This window comes from Nycticebus coucang, chromosome 8 (assembly GCF_027406575.1).
Source record: "Nycticebus coucang isolate mNycCou1 chromosome 8, mNycCou1.pri, whole genome shotgun sequence".
Classification (NCBI taxonomy): Eukaryota; Metazoa; Chordata; class Mammalia; order Primates; family Lorisidae; genus Nycticebus; species Nycticebus coucang.
The window spans coordinates 56,996,194-57,015,284 of NC_069787.1; the positions used below are offsets into that span (position 1 = coordinate 56,996,194).

The 19,091-nt window shown below is 37.1% G+C and overlaps 1 protein-coding gene and 1 non-coding gene across 11 annotated transcripts in view; one reads left to right on the forward strand and one right to left on the reverse strand.

The window, feature by feature from the left end:
• NEK11 (NIMA related kinase 11) overlaps window positions 1–19,091 on the reverse strand; it is a 324,099-nt gene that overhangs the window by 178,220 nt on the left and 126,788 nt on the right. The gene's annotated exons all lie outside the window — the stretch shown is intronic.
• Window positions 2,558–2,689, forward strand: LOC128593002 (small nucleolar RNA SNORA68). Its single transcript, XR_008382193.1, has one exon. It is a non-coding gene; the product is annotated as a small nucleolar RNA SNORA68 (small nucleolar RNA).

Genomic DNA, 19,091 nt, shown 5'->3' on the forward strand with positions numbered 1-19,091 from the left:
CATGTCAGCCTCCCAAAGTGCTAAGATTACAGGTGTGAGCCACCATGCCTGGCCCTGTTTTCAATATTAAGTATGATGTTAATTATAGGGATTTTTTTGTTGTTTTCCTTTTTTTTTTAATTAGGAAGCTTACTTCTATCCTTTGCTGAGAATTTTGTCAGGAATTTATGTTGGATTTTATTGAATTTTTTTTTTGTTGTTTTTTTTTTGGCCAGGGCTGGGTTTGAACTCACCACCTCCAGCATATGGGGCTGGCACTCTACTCCCCTGAGCCACAGGTGAATTGTTGTGTGTGTGTGTGTTTCCACTGAGACGATCATATGGGTTTTTTTTTTTTTTAATCTGTTAGTATGATGAATTCCATTTATTGAGTGCAAATAAGCCTTGATTTCCTGGAATAAACTCCAGTTGGTCATAATGTATTATCCTTTTTATATATTGTTTTATTGAATTTGATAAATTCAATAGGAATTTTTGCATCTATGTTCATTTCATGAAGGTTATTGGCCTGTAGTTTTCTTTTTTTGTAATATCTTCTCTGTGAATTCTAGCTCCTTTGGGCTCCAAAAACACCCAAGTCCTGCTCCTCAGTTTGGCAATACTTCTCACTTCTGTCTTCATGCCTCCCTCTATCATGGCTCAGAAACTTTCTCTTACAGTTTCTCTTTGCTTGTTTCTTATCTGTCTGATATCACCTTTTTAGTTACCTGATTGTATAGAAACATTATTTCATATATTTTGCCCTGTTGTATAATTATTATAGGTGGAAGAGCAAATCTGGGTTAGAAGTCCAAGTTCATTTTCTGCCTGAATTCTTTTTTTTTTTTTCAGTTTGAAACATTTTCTTCCTTTGTTTTTTTATTTTTATATTAAAAACAAAATTTTATATTTTATATTAAAAACTTTATTTATTATAAAAATTTTATTTAAAATTTTTTTTAAACCCCAGAAATTAATGAAATAGGAACAAATAATAAAAACAAAATCATTAATGATTAATAAATATCATAGACCTCCAGCAAGACTGATCAAGAAAACAAGAAGAAATACAGATTGACAATAAGAATGGTAAAAGGTACAACACTATAGACTCCACAGATGTTAGAAAGTATTAAGATATTATAAACGTGTTATCCAACAAATTTGACAATTTGGATGAAAAGTCTTCTAGAAACACAACTTACCAAACTGAAACAAAAAGAAATAAAAGATCCAGTCTTTTATTAGGTTATTAAGTGTGAAATGTGTGATGTCCTTAAGAACTAAGTTTGACTATGTTAACCAGTTCGATGAAAATGTTTCAAACTGTATATAAAACCAGCACATTGTACCCCATGATTGCATTATTGCACACAGCTATGATTTAATAAAAAAAAAAAGAACTAAGTTTGACAGTTGATATCTCTGACGTTTCACTTTGACAGTTCTCATTTTATTTTTATTGTGAAAGTACATCTTCATTCTTTCAAACACGTGTTTTGTCTTGTGATAATCTTTCAAAATTTGTTTAGAACAACTTCTGTGAAACCATGGATAAGTAAAAAAATTCATGTTATTTTCAAATATGAGTTATGTTGTGCAACCAGTGCAGCACAGACAGCTCAAAATACGAACAAAGTGTTTAGGAACGATGTGGGTAATGAACATATAGTATGCTGATGGTTTAAGAAGTTTTGTTGTGGTGGTTTTAAACTTAAAAATGAGCTATGTGGGTGACCTGAGACCAAGGTCATGATGATGATGAGCTGCAAACTGTAGGGGAAGCAAATCTTTCTCAACCTAGGTCTGAATTAGCAGCAAGGTTTGGCATTACTATTCCAACAATATGGACCATTTGAAAACAAATCAGTAAGGTAAAGAAGCTAGATAGACGGGTACCACATGAATTAAATGTCAGAAGGGAAATTGGAAGCTTGCCTTTCTTTGCTGTCAAGGCATAAAGGTGAACCATTTCTACACAGTATTGTTATATGCATGGTGAAAACTGGATTCTTTTTGAGAACTTCAAGTGTTCAGCACAGTGGCTGGATAAAGATAAAGTCCTGAGACACAGTCTAAATGTTCATCAAAAACAGCTAAATAGTCACAGTCTAAATATTCATAGTCTGTGAATATTCACAGTCTAAATATTCATCAAAGTGGTATCTGTTTGGTGGTCCAATGCTAGTATTATCCAGTAGTGCTTCAGGAAACCTGGTCAATCTACTGACAGTAGATACATACTGCAACTAATTAGATGAAATGATGAGGATGCTTACAATTAAGCAGTCAAGGTTGGTCAATAGATATAACCACATTTTACAAAAACAATACTACTCACACTATAGAGGCTGGACTGGGAAACTCTGTCATCCACCATATTCACCAGACATTGCACCAACTTGTAGAAAACTGAATTTTAACTAGCTCTACAACTGAAAGACAAAAGTGGCCTGGGGCCCAGAATAAATTTGAAAGGCAGTCAGGTGAAAAAGTCTGCATTCCTTGGTTTAGTCCTTGGCTGTGCTGGCTCAGAGCTAGTGGAATTGGAGAGTTATTCAACAAGACACAAGCAGCATTTGCACCTAAACTCCAAAATCGCTGTTAATAAAGCAGTGATTTAAACAGAGGTACAGATAGCAAGTGGATCTCCTCACCTTTGAAGGGCTGTGATTATGCCCCTCAAAGTGAATGTGGAGGTTCTACATCCCATGTGGCCAGTATCTGCTGGGACCAGAAGCTGCGGCCACCTAGCCCCCCAGCCAGCCTCAAGTTGAGGTCCCCAAGCAATTGCTGTGTCTGACAGGATGTGCCAGGTCATTGGGCAGATACTCCATAGGTTTGCTAGCATACTCGGTCACCCTGTCCCCTCCCCCTTTCTGCAGACCAGGACATAGGTGCCCAGGCCCACTCAATCCAGATCATGAAGATGGAAGAGACTATAGCCAGCAAGTGCTGGCAGCTGGCAGTCAAGCAGTTCCATGACTCCAAGATTAAGTTCCCACTGCCCCATCGGGTCCTATGTCATCAGCACAAGCCATACTTCACCACCAAGAGGCCTAACACCTTCTTCTAGGTGCAGACCCGCTCACCCATCTCTGCCCAAATAAATTTAAGACACCCAGGTTAAAAAAAAAAAAAAAAAAAAAAACCAGGAGCAATGGCTGAGCAAGTGCCTATGTTGTCCCTCTTCCAACTCCAGTTAGAAACTTCTGCTTGGGGAAGAGTACAAAGAACTTTTCCTTGCAATTTACATACCACCTCAGCTATAGTAAAACAATGTACCAAGTTGATTCCTAAAGCCCTTGTTTTCAGACATTAGGTCCTGGAGGCTTTTCTATACCCACCTTGGGCCAGAGGGAACCCTCTGCCTTAAAGGAAAGAACCCAGTTCTTGCAGGATTCACCATCTTCTGACTAAAGAGCCATTGGTCTTCAGATAAACATCAAAGGTAACCAGGCAGCAGTCACAGCAGGCTTTGAGTGAGATTGGGCTGCCTTCTGATGTGACCAGGTACAATCCTAGCTATGGGGTTCTGAGGGAGTACAAAATCATTTCTCTCCCAATTTCAGCACCAGCATGGAGAGTAAGAGAAGAGAATGAGAAGTTCTGGTTGATAATCCAGAGAATTTTCCCATATTTTACCCAAGGTAGTGGTACCACCAGAAGTCTACAAGAGTCATACCATTACTGGGCTTGTGGCACTCCCTATGCTGATATAGTTGCAATGACTGGAGAATTAGATCACAACATTCAATTCCTTTTAAATATCTGGAAAGCTTTCTTATACAAGGCCAGACTATGAAGATCAGAACAAATACCTAACTCAATGGCTAAGATGAGAACAAATACCTAAATCAATGTCTAGATAGCTACTAACATCCATAAGCATTAAGAACAACCAAGAGAAAATGTGTCAAATATTCTATGAAACAACTGTATGGTGCCATGATCATATTGATGTATACAGCTATGATTTAATAATAAAAAAAAAAACAACCAAGAAAACAAGACCTCACTAAAAGAATTAAATAAGGCACAAGTGACCAATCCCAGAGTGATAAGGATGTGTAACCTTTTAGACAAAAAATTCAAAATAGCTGTTCTGAAGAAGCTCAACAAACTTCACAACAATGCAAAGAAGGAGTTAAGAATCCTATCAAAGAAATTTAACAAAAAGATTGAAATAACAATAAAAAATTCAAGTAGAATTTCTGGGGTAAAAAATTCAATGGACAAAATGAAAAATTCATTAGTCTCAGCAGCAGAATTGATCAAAGAGATGAAAGAATTATTTGAAAATACACATATTTAACCTGGTTCTCTGTACCCTCAATGAATCCCCAACAATTAAAAAGAAAAAAAAAACAGAAAAAAGAAAATATACAGATTATTTAAAAATACATAGAAGAGAAAAACATGTTTAAAAAGAATGAGGCGTGCCTACAATATCTAGAAAATAGCCTCAAAAGGGCAAATACAAGAGTTATTGGCCTTAAAGAGGTGATAGAGATAAAGGGTAGGAAGTTTATTCAAAGAAATAATAACAAGAAAGTTTTCAAACCTAGAGAAAGATATCAGTATTCACCTTTAAGGAGGTCATAAGCAAATTTAACAGTTACATACTAATAGGGAGTGGTATCAGGGACTGACCCGACCTATATTTTCTTATTTGTATGTTCGGTTGTCCTGCAGAAACAAATATATGGAAAAAAAGCATTAGTGGGGTCAGTTCCTGATCCCCCATTAGGATGCAACTATTAATTCTAACAAGACTATTTAAAGACATTTAATAATCAAGTTCCCAAAGGACACAGGTAAAGAAAGGTCTCAAAGGAAGCAAGAAAATAAAATGATATATAAAGGGGGTCCAATACATCTGGCAGCAGACTTTTCAGTGGAAACTTTACAGGCCAGGAGAGTGGCAACACATATTCCATGTGCTAAAGGAAAATAATCTTAACCCTAGAATATTATATCCTGCAAAACTATCTCAGACAAACAAAAGCTGAGGGTTTTCATCAACTCTAGACCTGTCTTACAAGAAATGTTAAAAGTAGCTCTTCGATATGAAAGAAAAGGACATTAATGAAAAATAAGTCATCTAAAGGTATAAATCTCACTCTTACCAATAAGTACAAAAATACAGAATAGTCTATTGCTATAATTGGGGTATATAAACCATATAAATCTTGAGGAGGAAGAATAAAAGACAAGTCTATCAAAAACAATAATGACAACAAATTTTTAAGAGATAGTATAAAAAGATATAAATAGGGGGAAAAAAGTCAAAAAGCTGGGTGGTGGATGGAGTTAAAGTGTAGTGTTTTCTTTTTTTGCTTTTTTGAGACAGAGTCTCACTATGCTGACCTCGGTGGAGTGCTGTAGCATCACAGCTAACAGCAACCTCCAACTCTTGGGCTTAGCAATTCTCTTGCTTCAGTCTCCCAAGTAGCTGTGACTTACAGGTGCCCACCACAATGCCTGTCTATTTCTTTGTTGTAATTGTCATTGTTGTTTGGCAGGCCCGGGCCAGGTTCAAACACACCAGTGCTGGTGTATGTGGCTGACACTCTAGCCGCTGAACTACAGGCACTGAGCTGAGTTTTCTTTTAGATTTCTCTTTGCTTGTTTGCTTTTTTGTAAGCACAGTTGTCTTCTGTTTAAAATTATCGATTACAAAATGCTTTCAGCAAGCCTCATGGTAACTTCAAATTGAAAAACCTACAACTACATAAAAAATGAAAAGCAAGAAATTAAGACATACTACCAGAAAAAGTAACTTTTACACACAGGAAGATAGGAAGGCAGGCAGACAAAATAACCAGAAATCAACAAGCAGTAATAGTAAGTGGCGGTAGTAAGTCTTTATCAGTAATAACATTGAATATAAATAAACTAAACTCCCTAATCAAAAATCATAGAGTGGTCAAATGGATAAAAAACCCATGATCCATAACATGTTGTCTATAAGAAACCCACTACCCATATAAGGACACATATATACTGAAGACAAAGGGATGGAAAAAGATATTCAATGCAAATGGAAACCCCAAAAGAACAGGAGTATATATTTTTATCGTATAAAATGTATTTCAAGACAAAAAAGGTAAAGACACAAAGAAGGTCATTATATAAAGTGTTAATTCAGCATGAGAATAAAATAATTCTAAGTATATCTGCACCCAACACTGGAATACCCAGATATATCATATAAAGGAGAGAGACTAATACAATAGTAGTTGGAGACCTCAATATCCCTCTTCTGCACTGGACAGATCATCCAGACAAAAATCAACACAAAAAATTAGAATTAATCTACATCTAGACCAAATGAACCTAATAGACATTTACAGAATATTTTATCCAACAACTGCAGAATACACATTCTTCTTCTTGGGTCATGAATCATTCTCAAAGATGGACTATATGTTAGGCCCAAAACAACTCCTAAAAATTCAAAAAAATTAAAGTCATATCAAATATTTTTTCTGACCACAATGGAAAACAAGAAAAACAAGAGCAAGTCTCAAATTAGTAGGAGAAAAAAAATAATAAACATGAGAGTAAAAATAAATGAAATAAAAAACAAACAGAAAAGATCAAAGAAACAAAAAGTTCACTTTTTTGTTTTTGAAAAAGTAAACAAAATCGACATACCTTTAGCCAGACTAAGAAAAAAGGAGAGAAAACCCAAATAAAATCAGAGATGAAAAAGGAGACATTATAACTGATACTGCAGAAATCGAAAGGATCATTATAGATTCTGTAAACAACTATATGCCAATAAACTAGAAAACATGGAGGAAATGAATGAATTTCTAGACACATACAACCTACCAAAATTGAACCAGGAAGAAATCCAAAACCTGAATAAACAAAAAAGAAGTAATAAGATAACAGCAGTAATAAAAAGTCTCCCATCAAAGACAATCTCACGACCTGATGGCTTCACTGCTGAATTCTATCAAATATTCAAAGAAGAACTAATACTAATCCTACTTAAACTATTCCAAAAGTGGAAGATGAGGGAATCAGATAAAGACATATCAAAAAAGGAAAACTATAGCCCAATAACTCCTACAAACACTGATATAAATATTCTCAACAAAATACTAGAAAACTAAATTCAGCAGCACATTGAAAATACTACTCATCATGATCAAGTAGAATTCATTTGAGGGATGCAAGGATGGGATATATGAAAATCAATCAATATGATACAACACATTAAGAAAATGAAGGACAAAAACCATATGATCATTTCAATTGATGCTGAAAAGATACCAATAAAATTCAACACCCTTTCATGATAAAAACTGTCAAAAAATTGAGTTTAGAAGGAACATACCTCAATACAATAAAAACCACATATGACCGGCCCACAGCAAGTATCATACTGAATAGTGAAAATCTGAAAGCCTTTTCTGTAAGATCTGGAACAAGACAAGGATGCTCATTTTCACCACCTTATTCAAAATACTACTGGAAGCTCTAGCTAGAGTAATCAGATAATAAAGGGCATACAAATTGGAAAAGAAGAAGTCGAATTATCTTTGTGGACAATATGATCTTATATCTTAAGAAACCTAAAACGCCACAAAAAAACTATTAGAACTGATAAACAAATTCAGTAAAGTTGCAGGATACAAAATCAATATACAAAAATCAGTAGCATTTCTATAGGTCGATGGCAAACAATCTGAAAAAGAAACCAGAAAAGTAATCCCAGGTATAATCACTACAAATAAATAAAAACACCTAGGATTAAACTTTCCCAAAGAAGTGAAATATTTCTACAATAAAAACTATACAACATTAGTGAAAAAAAAAAAGGAAGAGGAAACAGAAAAAAGGAAAGAAACTCCATGCTAATGGAATAAAGAATCAATATTGTTAAAATACCCATACTACCCAAAGTCATCTACAAATTCAATGCAATCTACATCAAAATACCAATGACATTCTTCATAGAAATAGAAAAGCAATCCTAAAATGTATATGAAACAACAAAATACCCAGAATAGCCTAAGCTATCCTGAGCATAAAGAACAAAACTAGAAGAATCACGTTACCTGACTTAAAATTATACTACAGACCTGTAGTAACCAAAACAGTATAGTACTGGCACAAAAAACAGACACAAAGACCAATGGAACAGAATAAATAAACCAGAAATAAATCCACATATCTATAGTAAATTTATTTTTGACAAGGTTTCTAAGAACATACGAGGGAAAAGACAGTTTTTTAAATAAATGATGATGGCAAAACAGGATATTCATATGTAAAAAAATGAAACTAGACCCTGTCTCTCACCATAAACAAAAATTAAATCACAACAAATTAAATACTGAAATCTAAGTCCAGAAACTATGAAACTACTATAAGAAAACATTAGGGAAATGATCCAGGACATTGTTTCAGGCAATGATTTATTGAGCAATATCCCCCAAACACAGGCACTCAAAGCAAAATTAGACAAAAGAGAATATATCAAACTAAAATCTTTGCATCATAAAGGAAACAATCAACATCGTGAAGAGACAACTCACAGAACAGGTGAAAAATATTTTCAAACTACTTATCTGACAAGGGATTAATAACTTGGACTATGTAAAGACCTCAAGCAACTTAATAGTAAAAGAAATCAAATAATCCAATGAAAAAATGAGCACAAGATCTGAACAGACATTTCTCAAAAGAAGTCATACAAAGGCCAATAAGTGTGTGAAAAATGCTCAACATCATTAATAATCAAATCAAAACTTACAACGAAATATCATCTCGTCCCAGTGAAAATGGCTTTTATCAAAAAGATGGCCAATAACAAATCCTGATGAAGATATGGAAAAAGAGGAACCCTTGTACACTGTTGGTGGGAATGTAAATTGGTGCAATTACTATGAAAAATGGCATGGACATTTCTCAAAAGACTAAAAATAGATCTACCATATGACCTAGTGATCCTACTGTTAGGTATATATCCAAAAGAAAGGAAATCAATGTATCTAAAAGATATCTGCATTCCCATGTTTACTGCAGCACTATTCACAATAGCCAGGAATTTGAATCAATCTAAGTGATTCAAATCAAGACAAAACTAGACAACCTCTCCTGGCTCCTACAGTTCTGTAGGTTCATCAACAGATGAACAGACAAAGAAAATGTGGTACATACACACAATGGAATACTATTCAGCCATAAAAAGAATGAAATCCTGTCATTTGCAACAATGTGGATAATACTGGAGAGTATTATGTTTAATGAAGTAAGCCATGCACAGAAAGACAAATTTTGCATATTCTCACTCATAGGTAGGAACTAAATATTAAAATAATTTATCTGATGGAGACAGAGTAGACAGAGGCTAGGAAGGGTAGCAGGAAGAGCAGATAAAATGGGGACAGTTAAGGGTGTGAAAATATAGTTAAATAGGATGAACAATATTTGATAGCACAACAAAGTGACTATAATCAATAATAAGTTAAGGTATGCTTTAAAATAACTAAATGAATGGAATTGGAATGTTCAAACAAATAAATGATTGAGGTGATGGATATCCAATTAACCCTAATTTTAGTAATACACATTGTATGCCTGTATAAAACATCACATGTACCCTATAAATGTATATAACTATTATGTACACATATAATTAAAATATATATATATATATATGTTTTTTGGAGACAGAGTTTCACTTTGTCACCCTCAGTAGAGCGCTGTTACATCATAGCTCACAGCAACCTCCAACTCTTGGGCTCAAGTGATTCTCTTGCCTCAGCCTCCTGAGTAGCTGGGACTACAGGTGCCTACCACAACGGCCTGGGTATTTTTACAGATGAGGTCTCACTCTGGCTCAGGCTGGTCTCAAAGCTGTGAGCTCAGACAATCCACCTGCTTCGGCCTCCAGAGTGCTAGGATTACAGGTGTGAGCCACCCAACCCAGCCAAAAATTTTTTTTAAATAGTGAAAAAAGAAATCAAACTCATAAGGTCCAAGTTGTAGAAAGCTATCACTCACTCAGCACCTACCCACTCTCTTCTGAGGATTTATGCTCAGCCCCCATGGGCTCAGATTCTCATTCAGGACTTGGATTAGAAGCAGAACAAAACTAGACAACCTCTCCTGGCTCTGGCAGTTCTGTAGGTTGAATGGGAGAAAAATCCCTGGTGCAGAACATTTTCAGCTGTCTTAAACTGTCTTGGACACCAATAAAATAAAGGGTAACAATAATAATGACAATAACAAGAACATTATAGCTGAAATTTTAATAGTGTTTACTATGAGCCAGGCCCTGTTCTATGATCCTTACACATTTTAACTCACCGAATCTTCACAATAGTCCTAATAAAATCGGAACCATTATTGTTTTATACTTTCTGTTAAAGAAACGATAAGATTCAGTAAATTGTTCGAGGTTCCATATAGGGCTATGACTGCAACCCAGACTATCTGGCTCTAGAGACATAGACTCTTTGTGCCGTACTCCCTCTCAATGTTGTACCAATCAGAGCATTTTGGATCATCAAGGACTCTCTTGAGTTGAAAATCATGGCTAGCCCCACCATAGCCTTTCAGGGGCTAATGTTCCAAGCTAATGTCAGGGTCTATTCAGAACCATAAGCTAGCTACCTTTAAAGATCACTGAGGCCCTACAAAACAAGCCATGCTGGGAATCAGAGCATGGCAAACACAGGGACAACAAGACCCTCTGTAGGAAAGGGAAAGGAAGGCAGACAAGTTTGGCTTTTGTTTTTCCATTGCTTAGAGGGAAAAGGGAAGCTAGTGGTTGGTGAGTGAATTGATCACCAAGTCAAACCTTGATTTTATGGTAACATAATTCTGAGCCACATTTGATGAATTTATTAAGGTTATAAAAAGATGTGCAATTATATGGCTAAACAAACTATGGAACAATTAGATCTATATAGGCTGATTCAGCAATCAATTCTGATATGACTGTACTCTTCGTTTTGAAAATCCTCTCAGCTCCACTGCAAGCAAGCTGCTTTCCATTTACCTGTGTCACTATGACTTACTGATATTTTCTTGAAGTCAAGCACCCAGAGAAGACGCTACCTGTCAGTAAATTATAGAAAAAGACCTGTGATGGTCCTAGTGACCTTCCCGGAATGTGTCACAATGACTAAATTATGAAACAATCTGATTACAGAAAGTACAGTGACACTGGGGTAAAAGATGTTTTTATTATCCTCCTATAAGTTTTTTAAATCTATCTACTATGTACTTTTTAATCTGGTAACTATATTTCTTTATGCCTATAATTTATAATTTTATTTCCCTACTTTCTAACCAGACATTTCTATATGGGAATCATTATATCACCGCAAATTCCTCACTTCCATCTTTTTAATAGAATTTTCTGTTATTTGGACTCCCAAGTCTTAAATTCGCTGATGTGAAATGATATGATATGACCAGGGGCATGCAGGGACTGGGGAAGAGCTGAAAAAAAAATGAGAAATGCATTTTACTTAGAAGTCTATGATTTATATTCCTTTCTTTTTCTAAAATACAGGCAACTGTGAAGAGGTAAGCAAATAAATTCCTGAGGAAGTGAATGTGAGCAATGAAAGGGAAGGCTGGGATTAGGCGCCTGGGGAGCAAAAAACCATACCTGAACTCCATAAGTTTCCCATCTGTCCAAGCTGAACTACATGTCCAGAACTACCAAGAGGGTTTCTAAAGCACAGGTTGGTTGATAATAAATCGCAAATGTACTTCAGACTTTGTCTTGTATCAAGATAACTAAATTTACCCTTCAAAAATATACCAGCCCTAAAATTGGAAGCCTATCCCACAGCAATGCTTAACTCTGGTCGGTTGGGAAATTTTGTTGATCTTCTAGATAATATATATTTGATGTAATTGAGGAGCAACCTGATTTATTCATCTAGAAAAGAGTACACCTAATTAAAGTAGTTGAATATACAAAAAGAGTAATGGGTTTTGCTTTTTTTTTTTTGACTAAAAAAAGTCTTTGCTTAGGTAGAATTGAATATTAACATACATACATATGTAAATAGAAATGAACTATTTACAATGAAAAACACTGGGCTGCTTTAACTAACACTTAAGAAGCAATATTATGTAGCCCCTGTTTATTACGAGCCTATCATGTCCCAGAAACTCTATCAATGCTTCCCACAGGTAGTAAATGGAAAGTGCAGTGGGCCAGTCTAAAAATAGCAGCTAAAATCAGTAGGAATTCTGCCCTTTCCAAAAGCAGGGTGATTGCAAGAAACCCCAAGACAAGGCCTAAAGCAGCTGCAGCAAAATAGCTCAAGGCTGCCCAACAGAATTTTCTGTGACCACAGATTGTTCTAAGCACGTGAAATGGACTAGTGTGACCGAAGAGCTGAATTTTTTTTTTTTTGCAGTTTTTGGCTGGGGCTGGGTTTGAACCTGCCATCTCCGGCATATGGGGCCAGTGCCCTGCTCCTTTGAGTCACAGGCGCCGCCCAAGAGCTGAATTTTTTAAGGAATATATAAAAGGAATAGTGAACTCATTCCTTCTACCATATTATACCCATATACTATCATGTTTGGGGGGAAAATCTATAAAATTATAGAAAAAAATATAAGGTTTGGGTGAATTTTCTCCTCATCCCAGCTCTTTCTAACTAGTTTCTCTCATAATTGAGTTTAATGACATTTGAAGGAAGAGCATCTCATGTCCTTCCTCTATTGTGGAACCATGCCCCCATACCATAAGAATTTGGCCAATGGAAGAACAAGACCAAAACCAGAGAGAGAGAAAGAGAGACCACAGAGTAGCAGAGGAGAACAACTGGGAAACAGAAAAAGCATCTTTGCAATTTTAGATATTCTTGAGGCCACAGTCATAGATTCTACATAAACCATAAAGCCTGGGACAGAACCTTGGGAAGTGTTCAGAGTTGGGGTAGAAAGGTGGGTTGGCAGGGGAAACAATGATCAAAGCATCCTTCACTCAGTCACTCCATTAAGGCTGGGTACAACAACAGCCTGCACTGCTCATGGGGCATAAACTACTTCACGCTGTGAGTGAATGGCTGTCAAATTCATCCCCACTCCCCTCCTTGCCGCATACACATACTTGGTCTTCCAGCTACTCAGAAGATATTGACTGAGCTTTTTTATGCTTCCATGTCCTTAGAGTCTTTTAGGAGTTAGAGAAGGCCCCAGTCATTTGTAACTATTTTTAAATTCCCAATATATTTTTTCCCTACACAGTCTACTCCTTCTTCTCCTAGTAATCAGCCCCTATCCTTGGTCATTAACACTAAGACCTTTTATCTGAAGTGCATTTTGCCCAACTCTTCTTCATCCTTTACCATTCTAATCAGGCAGCATCCAACATCTAAGACTGTAGCTGGAGCTCTACATCCCCAGCAGTCAATCACTCCCTCCTTTATAACTCAGGCCTTGTCTGGCACTGCAATAGCATGCAGCAATTTGTTCATATGGGCTGCCAATCCTTTGAGGACAGAAATCAGAATTAATAAGTCTTTGTGCCTTTTCTTTCTCCAAACACCACCCCAAGGGCCAGAGGGAGTAAAGCTAAAGTTATTAGATATCCTGATAAACTGACTTTCTGGAGTGGTGGGGCTATTTGTAGCATTTATCAATTTCCATGGTGTAAATACCATGGCTGATTTCAAATTACCAATGTGATGTCACTGAATACTGAGCTGAGAAGAAATGTGAATAATTGACTTCTGTGAGCTGGAATGAGCTGACTCCAGCAAACCATAGGGGAATTATGGGAGTGGGGAAGGGATGATGCTGGAGTCACATGATGGCCCAGGGCTAGAATTGAGGTTGGGTTTGGGTTGGAGAGAAGTAGGTAAGAAGGTGAAATCAGCAGAAATAAAAGGAGAGTTCTAAGGCACGTGGAATTCTGACCCACAGGTTCTCAGAAAAGGTCCAGATTTGGGGATTCTATCTATCAAATGGATAATGAATAGAGTGCCAGTCTGCTTTCCTGGCATAAGCCCTTCTCTGAAGCCATTCATTGGGCCTAAAGAAAATAAATAATGCTAGGTTGCTATAATTGTTTGCTGTTCTCCTGAAAAACCCTATTCCAGTCACCAGTGCTACATAACAAATCATCCCCAAACTTAGTGGCCTAAAACAAAAATAATCAGTAATTTTGCTCATGAACCTCTTTGGCCAGTGAATGATAGAGAAGTCTTTGACTCTACTCCCTATGGCACCTGCTGGGGAGATTCAACTGAGGCTAGGAGATCCATTTCCAAATTGGCTCACTCACACTGATTTCAAGTTACCAATGCAAGGTCACTGAGCCTCACTGGTGCTGGCTATCAAATGGAATCTCAGCTGGGCTGAAGATCCAAGGCCTTGGTTCCTTGCATGTACACCTCTCCACATTGGCCTCTCAATGTGCTGCTCACAACATGATAAGTGGATTCAAGAGTAAGAATCTCAAGGGAACCAAGAAAAAGCTGTCACCATTACGACTTAGACTCAAAAATAAAATAACATCAATTTTGCCATAATCACAGGCTTACCCAAAATAAAGGTGAGGGAACAAAGACTCCACCTTTCAATAAGAGTAGTGACATCACACTACAAAAAGAACATCTGAGAAGTTGTAAAAGAGATAAAATCCTGAGAAAAGGAAAATGTTTTATGAGCTATCTCTTTACCCCCCACCCCATACACACACCCTTTTTAGAAATTAAAACCTGCATCCCAGACCAAGGTCAGTAATCAGAATGGCAAAACAATGTTTTTTTCTTTGTTTCTAGTATCTTAAATCACAGGTGATAGCTCAACAGAACAGAGGTCACTGAAATGTCTTCTCCAGAGATGCTGTAGCTGAACAGCAATAGCCTAAGGCTGGAAATCTCCTTTGAAAAGCTCTGTATTTCTGTTAAAGGGAAGAACAATGGTACTTTAAAATGACAGTATGGCATTTGCCTCATTTGCTGGTAAATTAATAAATTTCTCTTTTCATTTCTTTAAACCACTTGTTCTTGTTCTTTGTCTAGCCATGGAGACAAGTGCTACACCTTCAGTAACAAAGTGATATATTGTGATGGCCATCTTTGGAAAATATATGTCACATAAGCCTAAGGATCATGGGAGCATTTTACCTTATGCTTCCATCAAAGGAAGCCTCTTTGCTCAGAAACACAGGCCACCATGGCCACACTCCCTCCTTGCCTGAGATACTCCTTGCTGCAAAATGCTCAGTCCTGGAATTGGAAAGATTCGATTCCAATTCGACTTCCTACAGAATGCCTGGTCTCAAATAGGGATCTTAACACTTAAAATAAGGCTGGGCTCATTGGCTCAAACCTGTAATCCTAGCACTCTGGGAGACCAAGGCTGATAGCTTGAGCTCAGGAGTTGAAGACCAGTTTGAGCAAGAGCAAGACTCTGTCTCTAAAAACAGCTGGGCATTGTGACCAGCACCTGTAGTCCCAGCTACTTGGGAGGCTGAGGCAAGACGATAGCTTGAGCCCAAGAGTCTGAGATTGCTGTGAGCTATGATGTCTTGGCACTCTACCCAGGATGACAAACTGAGACTCTGTCTCCAAATAAATAAATAAATAAATAATAGATTGTAACACAAGTAATTTTTTTTTTTTTTTTTTGGAAAGAGGAATGGGAAAAAATTCTGAGTTAACCCTGCCTCTCCATCTTTCCTACAGATTAGCAAAACAAGGATATATAAACTTGGCACTCCATTACTTAGTAGAGGGAAAAATATAAATCTCTAAGTCTAAGAGTAAGGTCTTGAGGAGAACAGTTCTCGAAGGGCAGCATGAGTAGCTCAGCAGAACTGCTCTCTAGCAAACAACCGAAAGTGGTGAAAATTACTAACAAATGACATCTATTTAAAAATCTCTGAAAATCATCTTAAGAGCATACAGCACATGAAGAAACATTCACTTAAGAAAAATCTACCAATTATAGTAAAAACAAAGAGTCTGTGGCCCTTGAGCCATGACTTGCTATCTCCCTCCACTCCTGAGTATGATACAAGCTCCATTCGGAGTGTGTGAGATGTGACCAAGATGACTGGGTTCCCTCTCCCCACAGCTCCTAGTCTTGGGATAGGATATCTTTCCAGCAAGGGCAAGCTTCTAGCATGTCTCCCCCCACCATTTCCATGTTGCTCAGGCTACATTCCAGGTGAGTGTAGCCAAGATATTGAGGGCTTCCTTCCTCCACCCTGTCCCTACTCACAGGAACAGTAGGCAGAGAACACTGAAGCTCACACATAGTTTGGTTCCATGCCAGAAGAAGCCAGCCAAGAAGACCAGAGACTACTGCCCTGCTCTGAGAAAAGTGGGCCATTGTTCCTGCCTCCAGCTCCAGAGAGGCAGCTCAGAAGATTTTGCCCAGGAAAAGAGGAAGGCTGTAATAGAATTTGGAAGCTCTCCCCCAAAGGGACTGACTTTATTTGGAGCAGAGTCTAAAAAACACAAGCCTGATTTCAAGGTTGCTTGAAAATAATGGAGATTTGGTAGTAAGCAATTAGAAAGAGAATGATACTTCCATTAAGAGCAACAAACAAAACCATAGGTCAGCTAGTTTATTAGAAAGAACCAGAAATGAAAGACAAGAAGAACCCTCTGAAGCCGGAACAAACCTCACAAACTTGCCTCAAAAAATATACCTGCAGGCTCAGTGCCCGTAGTTCAGTGGCTAGGGCACCAGCCACATACACCAAAGCTGGCACGTTCGAACCCAGCCCAGGCTGCTAAACAACAATGACAACTACAACCAAAAAATAGCCGGGTGTTGTGGCAGGTGCCTGTAGTCCCAGCTGAGGCAATAGAATTGCTTAAGCCCAAGAGTTTGAGGTTGCTGTGAGCTGTGATGCCAAAGCACTCTAGCAAGGGCAATGTAGTAAAACTCTGTCTCAAAAAAAAAAAAAATAAAAAATATATATACATATCTGCAGAAGGGACTCAAATTTAACTAGAAAAGACTTGAGAACAATTATGCCTTTGTGGGCTATTGTTGCAATCAGTTAACACTTAGTGGAGGCTAACAGCTGGGTGTGATACCAATAAAGGTAGACAGCAGAGAGAACAGGAAGAAAGACAAAGGAGTCCTGCTAAAATCACTGTCATTCCAGGGTGGATATGACCACAGCTGCTACCTGAGGAGCAACATTAGAGGCTTCATACTGTAGGAGAGTAGATTTTTATTAAAATATCCCATAGAAGTCACTAAAAGAGTAAACAAGCAAACAACAAGCCTCAGGGAAGTGGGGTAGAATAATGTTCAGATTTGCTACAATATAATACATTATCTAAAATGTCCAATTTTCAACAATTATGAGACACGCAAATAAACAGGATGTGTGATACCTACATAGGAAAAAAGCAGGCAACAGATACAGATTTAAAGGGCCCAAAATAATAGGTTTAACAAAAACTTCAAACTGTCATTATAAATATGCTTGAACAATTCAAAAATGTTAAAGAAGTATTAGAAAAATTTCACATCAAGTAGAGAGAGAAATTACATTTTTAAAAACGTCAAATAGAAACTTTGGAAATGCAAAATACCTAAATAAAAAATTCATTAGAAGGGATCAACAGTAGATTTTAACCGACAGAAGGAATCCATGAACTTGAAGAGCAATGGATAGAGATTATGTAATATGAATAACAGAGAAAAATGAAGAAAAATGAATAAAGCATCAAAAAAAATAAACAGAGCTTCAAAGAAATGTAGAACACCATTAAGCACAATATATATACATATAATGAGAGTACTAGAGAGTACTAGATATAAAAACAGAAAGAAAAAACTATTCAAAAATAATGGCTGAAAACTCCCCAAATTTGATAAAATACATCCGTTTACACATTGAAGAAACTCAACTACCTACCTTGTGGTGTAAATGCAAAATCACACCCAGATTCCTCAGTAAAATGTGGAAAGACAAAGAGATGATTTTCAAAGAAAAGAGTAAGACTTTGGTTGAATAAATTGTTGTGTACAAGTATAGATACTACGCAAACATTTAAATGGTATTCTGATGCAGCACAATGTTCCATTTCGGTAAGTGGAAAAAAATCAGGTTATAAAACTGTATCTAGTATAATTGTGTTTGAAACAACAAATAGACTTAGGTATACAAAGCATTTAGCAAAGTTACTGTCAATTAATCAGAGAGTATGAACTCTCAAACAGGGGTCCTCAAACTGCGGCCCGTGGGCCACATGAGGCGGTGTGATTGTATTTGTTCCCGTTTTGTTTTTTTTTACTTCAAAATAAGATATGTTCAGTGTGCATAGGATTTTGTTCATAGTTTTTTTTTGAACTATAGTCTGGCCCTCCAAAGGTCTGAGGGACAGTGAACTGGTCCCCTGTTTAAAAAGTTTGAGGACCCCTGCTAGAAGGTAGTTATTCCTAGTTGTGTTGCTCCTATTGAGTTTATTTTCATCATCATCAATATCAAGGTAATAAGAATTTATTGGCTATGTCATAAACCCTTTTAAAATTCATCAGGCCAAACTGGTATTATTGCACTCTGTGTCAATCATTTCATGCTGGTCATTGAAAAAAATATTAATGCTCATATCTATTGCATCTGATTGATACATTTTCTTATCTCAGTTTTTGTTGGGTAAAAATACTGAAACCAGTGCTTATTCCCTAGGAAAGCCCTTCCTGTCCAACAGCTTGTTTCTGAGCTCACACAAGAACTTCCCAGGCCATTGGCAGGTGAGAGAAATGTGCTCTCTTGCTCCAGAGCTTCCTTTACGAAGAGGTAGTTGATATGGCTCTCGGCTGCTAGCTATTAGCAGGCTCCATTTTCATGACAGGAACTACTGCCAAGTTGGCCTGAATTACTCCAGAAAATAGGCTGTTTCCCTTCCTACCCCTTTTTCCCATTCACCCTGGAAATGCTCTCCCAGTGAAGACACTTTCTTGGTGGTAGCAGGTTTAAGCAGGTTCTAGTGCCTCTCCCCTTTCTTCTACCCATGATTAAGCCTAGTCTGACACTTATACCCAAGATTACTGATAGCTGACTTCATTTGGGGGCATGAACCGAATTTCTTCAGTGTTCTCTACCCATCCAATCTCCATATGGGATCTCTGAGCAAAAC